Source organism: Pelodiscus sinensis, chromosome 16, assembly GCF_049634645.1.
Source record: "Pelodiscus sinensis isolate JC-2024 chromosome 16, ASM4963464v1, whole genome shotgun sequence".
Lineage (NCBI taxonomy): Eukaryota > Metazoa > Chordata > Testudines > Trionychidae > Pelodiscus > Pelodiscus sinensis.
In genome coordinates, this window is record NC_134726.1 from 22,091,899 (window position 1) to 22,099,634 (window position 7,736).

The following is a 7,736-nucleotide window of genomic DNA, read 5'->3' on the forward strand; positions in this document are numbered from 1 at the left end:
ACTTTTTAAAAAGTGAAGTACCACCAGCCATAATAGCTACACACTTTATTACCACACAACGCATAACATAAAACTTCAAGCACAGTTATTCACAAGGCTTGGATACTTCAACATTTCTAAACCATCTACTGCATTAGTGTCTAAATACTGAAGCAGGGTAACTGACACCTTCCTGCAATGCAAATGTTAAAAAAAAATCAGTTTGGGAATAATACCACTGCTCCATATACAAATACCCAAAATTATAGAAGATTTGGATTCAAACTTGTTTCCTTCAACCCATCTCTAGAAGACAAACCCACACTATTGATTTGCTTATAAAAATCACTAATGTTTGTCTGAAGAGATTGGCTTTTTCCCCTGCCCACAAGGCTAACAAAGGGTCAGAATGTCGATTTAGATCAGAGGTTCCCAACCTGTTTTATACTGTGGACTGGCAAGTCCTTTCACAAAATTTTGGCAGAACAGAAACATTAATTTGCAAATCCATTATGCAAATTAATATGCAAATAAATGTTACTGGTCCACCAAAAGTTTGTGGATGGGTGTTCTGCTCCGCAGTATAAAAAGCTCCGGCACTCAAACCTGTCCAATGCCAGCCCTAATCCCTAGAGGCCCCCCACCCCTCCACTACCCAAGCGCCTGCCACTGACCCCATAGTCTCCTGCACCCAACCTCCTCAGCGCTAGCCTCCCCCCGAACCCTCCAGTGCCAGCCCCCCATCCCAAATGCCTCAGTGTCAATCACCCACCCCATAGAGACCCGCATCCCCAGACCCCCCCCCCAGTGCCAGCCTATTTCCAGAGACCCACTACTCCCAACCCCCCAAGTGCCAGCCCCCAGTCCCCAATATTATCCTGTCCCCAGTGCCAGCGTAGGCCTTCACAACCCCTTCACTATTAGCCCTGTCTCCAGCCTCCCAGTGCCAGCCCCCTGCCTCTTACAGCTCCCCACCTCAGAGCTCACCAGCACTAGCCCAACCTCTGGAAGCCTGAGTACCTGCTCCATTCCCCTCACCTAGCCCTGTGCTGCCTCCCAGCCATCAGCTGAGCGCTGCTGCCCAGGTCGTGGCAGCTCTAAGAGTGCCAGGCTCCACATGGCTCTCCTGCAGCGCAGTGAACCACTCTTCCACGGCCAAGAGAAGACCCTGCCCCTGCCCAGCGCTGGTTGGGTCGGGGAGGGAAAGGACATGCCTGTCCCAACAGTTGCGGGGGGGGGGGGGCACCACTGGGCAGTTTACAGCCCAGCACTGGTCTGCAGCCCAGCAGTTGGGAACCACTGATTTAGATAATATGAAAGCAACAAGACATTAGACTGTAAAACCGTGGTGTCCACCATTTTTGTGGTGTCCAACCAGCCACTGTAGTGGCTACTGCTATATCAAACTAGCCACACTCAACTGGACAAATAGCCACATGTGGCTAGTGTGTTGGACACCACAGCTGTAAAAGCTTGGAAATTCAGAGTTAAAACTGCTGCTCTTCTACTTTTGCACTCAAATAATACAGCAGAATCTCTACACTTACAGAACCTTTGTATCACACACTCATGTTGAGATCTCTGTAATATTTATGCCTAATGACACTTTAACCTTAGCTATCCAATTCTGAAGAAGTGGGCTATGCCCACGAAAGCTCATGATACCATCTACATGTTTTGTTAGTCTATAAAGTGCTATCAGACCATTTGTTGATTTTTTTTCCTGTAACAGGCTAACTTGGCTATCCCCTGAAGCTCACTTTTTCAGCTTAACTTTTTGACTTAATGGAAACACTGACAGAAGTTCAATAACAGCGCAACTGGTTACTAAAAAGTTTGTCTACAGAAGTATTCTGTATTATTCAGAACTATTCAGGGAAATGTTGATAAAGTAGCATAGCTCATTTTAACCTAGTCTGACCTCCTACATTTTGCTCAGTTCTTTGCAGTATTCCTACAAATGACAAACCAGTGGCTCTTGACTATATCTGAGCAATAGTGCCTCAAGCACCATTCTTTCATTGCCCAAAAGCTCAAAGTGCACTTTCTTAATATGTACCCTCAATTTCAAGATATCGGTGCTTTTCCTATCACCAATAATTCTCTAAATAATTGCCATTCATCTGTCTATCTTGAAGGCATTTATATAAAACGTGAGTATGTTGGATTTTCTAGTCTACAGAAGCATTGCTCCCTCAAACTCTCTTTGTGTCTTTCCTCCAATTCTTGGATCACTTTATTTGCCCTCTTTTGTAATTCTTCTATTGCATTTGAACTGAATCTCACAAAAATGTCATGAGATGCAGAAGGCTACTGTACGGCTCTCCCATCTGTTCTATAAATTATCCCTTAATGTAGGCATAAACAATACATACTAGTTATATTTGCCATGGCATCAAAGCTGCAAATTCATATTTGGTTTGCCAGCTAGCATAATCCCTTGGGCTCTCAGAAGAAACAGTTGCCACTTCTAAGCAGTTCCCAAGATGCTATGTCATGGCAGCATGAAGTTACAGTATATGTGAGCTAGCCAATTATAGGTAGGACTCTAGGGTTTTCAGACCTTAAATTTGTAACTACATAGCATTCCAGTACTGTAAGTATTTGACTCCAATGAGATTTCTAGACAAGGTAAGACTGGTGCCTACCAAGGTAACTCATTTGTATAGCCTAGCATTTTACACACTCTTCAAAAACTAGTATATTGAGTTTACTAGAAACTATTTCCAGAGGTAAACTGCAGTTGGCTCTTTACCAGAAGACAACACATGCTAAGGTAAGTTACTTTGCAATTATCATTGTTTCAAGTTGAATTCTATGCCATTACTGCAGAACAACCTAGAGTCAAGAATACAATTAATCCACATTACCAGGACAGATAAACTACAAAACAGTGACGTTATTTGAGATAGGCGTCTACCAATTTTTTCAAACACTAACAACCAGAGTACAAAGCCTACTAGTCAAGGCAAATGAAGATGAAGGAGATCAAAAGATAAATAGTAGTTCCTTAATGAGAAACCCAGCTGCATGGAAAGAGACAGGTTTTGGGATTTCTAGCAGGGTTGCTACAGGGCTCCTTTGTATTTACGGGCTAGTAAGCCTCTAGTGCAGGGGTGGTGAACCTCAGGCCTGGAGGCCGGATGCGGCCCCTGGCTTGTCTGGATCTGGCCTCCAAGGTTCAGCATAGGGGAGCCTGCACTGGTGCTCCAGCCACCCACCTGCAGGGCTGGAGCACACAAAATCTACTAGCGTGGAGGCCCCCCCAGGCTCTGGTGTGTGAGAGGAATGTAGGGAGCATCTTTTTCCTTCTCAGTCAGGGATTTCTCACTTGTGTGTGGCCCCAACTGATTTTTCTGGGGTCAGTGGCCCCTGACCCAAAAAGGGTTACCTACCCCTGTTTTAATGTGTCTAAAGTCTATTCCTTCTTCCTCTTAGGTTCCAATACGGGGAAGATTCCTCTCACACCCAATACTAGGGCCAAGGAAAGATCTCCATACTCTTAATTCCCAGCCTCCAGTTTGGTGGCCTTCCATCTCAGCCATCAAAAAATACACTTAGTCATTCATTTCTAGAATACTTATGACTACAATACGTAAATGCCTAATTCGGTGGTTCTCAAAGTGCAGTCTAGAGACCAGTGGTGGTCCATGACCATCTTTCACGTGGGCCGTGGGCTCAGGAGTTGGCCACTCCCCTACAGCAGGTTGCCCATGCTGGCAGTACAGCCCCGCCCCCCCCCTCACGAGGTTGGAGTTCCAGTGCTGACTTCCCGCTGCAGGTTGGGGGGAAACCCTAAGCCTTATGAGCCATTTCTAGCATATGGAAGAGAAGTGGCTCCACGTGCTGCTGCTCCTTCTCCTTCACTCCGGCTGGGGTAATGGCACTACAGGAAACTGCTCACCTGGAGGCTTTCCCCACTGTTCCTATTGGCTGGAATCCCGACCAATGGAAGCAGTAAGGCACACTGCCTGGGAGACACAGGGGGCGCAGAGCCAGGTAAACCCCCCCATCCATCTCATGCTCAGATCCTGCACCCCCTTTGCCATCATGTACCCCCTCTCTTGCCCAGACCCTTTATCCCAAGCCAGCTCCTGTACCCTCCCTCCCATCCAGACTCCCCCCACCCCCAGCCCACTCCTGCACCCTATGTCGAACCCAGACCTCGCACCCCCACCCCTTCCTGCTCCCATTCTGTCATCATGGATAGTTGGCTAGTTGTCCGTGGAAAGGTTTGTGTTGAGTGGCATGGGTGGCGGTCCAAATAGTTTGAGAACCACTGGCCTAATGGAACAATTCAATTGTTTTTGGTGTTCGTTCCTTTCACAAAAAGCAGAATGAAAGTTTGTCAGTTTCACCATTACCCACAGAGTTCTCAATAGCAGTAGTGACACTAACCAGCAGAATGAAAGTCTGTCAGTTTCACCATTACCCACAGAGTTCTCAATAGTAGGAGTGACACTAACCAATACCTCACACACCACAAATGCAGCGAAAACTACCAATACTGATGGAATGTGGGACAACAGAGGCACTGACTTTGTTTTTAGAATCCAAGACAGTACTAGACCAATTTACACTGTATTCAGTTTGAGTGTTGTATTTAGCTCAGAATATTGTTTCCCCATATATCCCACTCCCCCCATACAAACAATAATGGAACATATAATACAGGATTCTATTCCCTAAACTGGGCAACAAGGCAGGAGCAGGCAGAGTTCTCTTCACCACCCTCACTGACATATACAGAAGAGAGGTGAGAATAGGTGTGGGGATGTCGTTTGTATTTCAGCCTGCCAAATAGTCTGGCAGCCTCTATCCTTTGGACAGTAAGTAATCTTCTTCCCCCTCCCAGGCTTACAGAAGTAGCTGCCCTAGATTTTGTTATCGAAACCACCCTCTTTCCCTGTTACTGATATTGTTGCCCTTCTTCATGTTAAGTGCTTAAAGTCACAGCACCAAAGTGCTGTTAGAAAAATTTGTTTAAAAAAAAAATCTATACAAAAATCCAATGATATAAAAACTACTGCTACTATCACAGACTGAACACATCAGCCAAGTTTATCAGGAATAACACTTAACTAAGAGCTAATGCTAAATACCTGCACTCTATAGGCCTCCAACCCCCCCATTTCTGGGATCTAGTGGCAAATTAGAGATCATATAGGTTATCAGGCTCAAGAGTAAAGGAATCACAAGAGCATCAAGTTGAGCTATCAAGGAATATTAGGGTACATCTACACAGCAGGGCTAAAGTTGAATTAAGCTATGCAACTTAAGCTATGCAATTGATGTAGCAGAAGTCGAAATAACTTAAATCGGCTTTTGGCACGGTTTACACAGCAGGAAGTCTAAGGAAGAACACTCTTCCTTCAACTTCCCTTACTCCTCATAAAATGAGGGTTACAGGAGTTGGAATAAGAAGTCCTCCAGCTTGCCATTATTTCAAATAATGGCTTGCAGTGTAGACACACTTTGTTATTCCAAAATAATGTCAGTTATTCTGAAATAACGCTGCTGCGTAGACATACCCTTACTGATACACATATACCCCTACTATCCCAGCATCTTTAAACAAACTTACGAAGGTTGAGCTCTAACTCAATATTAACTATGAATAAATTATTAGAATAAAAAAATACTGCATAACTTGAACTTTCCAACAAGTTTCTAACATTATTTGCACTGGAATTAGATTGTGTCTGTCAACACAAATGAAGAACTGTACTGTCTTTGTAACTCTTTTCCCCCTATGATACCGATATGTAGTTGCCTACTGCATGTTGCCTTTCATCTGAAGAATTATAAATGCTCTTCACAGACCATTACTTAAGCCTTACAGTACACTTGAGTTTAAAAAAACAAAACAAAAACAGAGCCAAGATCAGATCTCATGACTCTCAGCTCTATGAGTTAGCCAAGAGACCATCCTTCCACTATTCTTAAGTACCTGGAAAGTGAGTGATCAGACACCCAGCAAAGCCTTTATTAGAGTTAAGGTGCACAAACGTTCAACATTAGCCCACGTCAAATATTAACAACTACTAACAATGTATTAAATGTTTAACATGGAGATTCTAAACTAGATACTAGAAAGTTATATTTAGAAAATAGACATCACCTGACCATTTTCCTCATCTGACCATTCTCTTCAATAGTACTGGCTTAACCTGAAGTTCTTACTTAAGAGCAAAATATCGAGTATTGCAATATGGTAACTCATTGGCAATTTTCACTTTTGTTACAACTTACACCATACCCTAAAGGGAGAATAATTAATTTAGAAGAATATTCTGCAAAACAGCTATGTTGCCATAGGTACCCATTTGTTTTATAAAACATAGCATTAATAGTTTTAGCTATATTATATAAAGAAACCCAAAGTATTCCTTTCAATAATAGTAATAGGAAAGAAACGGTCTTTTCAACTAATGTTTGCTTCAACATCGTTTACACAAGTTACTCCAACATTGTTATTAATATTACTTATAACAGTGTCTACATAACCTAAACAATAGGAGTGATTGGGACACATTTGCAGCTTCCATGATTAATTTAAATACACACGTGATATATATGGAATACTAAAAACCTGCATGGGTTAGGTCAGCATTTTCAAATAATGAAAAGAAGACTAACTTCACCCACATGTACTTTCTAACATACACTATGAAGATGTATATACACACATCATTTAGCATTAGATGATTGCAAAATATGTTTAAAAGAATACCTTTCTAGTGTGTGTTTATGAGCCAGCTGGCAGCCACCCTTCACTCTAGGTGGTTGGTTATTGTTCATTAATGATGTGGATAATTTATAGAAAGACATTTTAGCATCCTTGAACATAGAACTACCAACATAATATCATCATTTCCACAGATACAGATACGATGACTTAATCAGTAATCCTCTTGGGGCTAGAGAACTATGCTTCTTTTACGCTGCTCAAATAGTAGGAGAATCATATACATAAAAGATGAAAAAGCACATTGGAGTGAAATGTTACATTACAACACCACAAAACTAAATCCTCCCACCCTTTATCTAACATAAATACCACACGATCTCTTCTTTCACTGCTGACTCCGATAACTTCCAACAGTTCCAGAGGAAGCGTCTGTTTAAAGTCTAACCCTGAAACCGCTGCACCCATACCGCTGAGAGAGGTGCGTGGCGGGGGTACGGTATGCGGAGGAACTACTTGTTATCAGGGCAGTAGCGTGAGTACCTGTTAGAGGAGCTTCAGGGTAGAGAACCCTGTAACCCTCCACCCACTCAGACGGCAAAGGGATGGACATAGGACCCTCCCCACCAGCCCGGTCCATCCTTTAAGAGATGCGGATACACTCCGCCCCACCAGCACCCCGTAAGCGGCACAGAGACCCCGCAGCTTCCTCCCGCTCTCTCTCTCGGGGGGCAGGGACCCCACAGCCTCCCCCTCAGGGGGCAAAGACCCTCCCCCCCACGCAGGGGCTGGAGAGTCTGGTTTATGAGCCGGGGCACTTAGGATGATGCTTTTTCCCAGCCCTATTATCTCCCTACACGGCCCCCCTACCCCTCCTGGCCCCCCACAGCCCAGCACAGGCAAAGCCTCCCTGAAACGGACGGGAAGTGAGAAGGTCCAATTCACTCACCCTCGGCAGCTCCCAACCAGACTCAGCTTCGACCCCCTCCCTCCTCTGCATCACTTCCGGGGGTGAAGCGTCAGCTGGATGCGTGAGGCGTCGTCACGCAGAAGAGCGTCCCGGCGTGCC

The 7,736-nt window shown here is 44.3% G+C and overlaps 1 protein-coding gene across 4 annotated transcripts in view; it reads right to left on the reverse strand.

Moving 5' to 3' along the window:
- The window catches only part of DCUN1D3 (defective in cullin neddylation 1 domain containing 3), a 39,861-nt gene extending 32,131 nt beyond the window's left edge, over positions 1-7,730 (reverse strand). The window contains exons 1-2 of one of the 4 annotated variants that reach the window (XM_006123132.4): positions 7,040-7,580; positions 6,713-6,923 (exon numbers count right to left, since the gene is read on the reverse strand). The gene's annotated coding sequence lies outside the window, so the exon portion shown is untranslated. Of the gene's footprint in view, positions 1-6,712; positions 7,581-7,616 lie in introns of those variants that run through there. The other 3 variants (XM_075899438.1, XM_075899439.1, XM_025184692.2) reach the window with 3 other exon arrangements.
- Between the last annotated feature and the right edge of the window lie 6 nt (positions 7,731-7,736).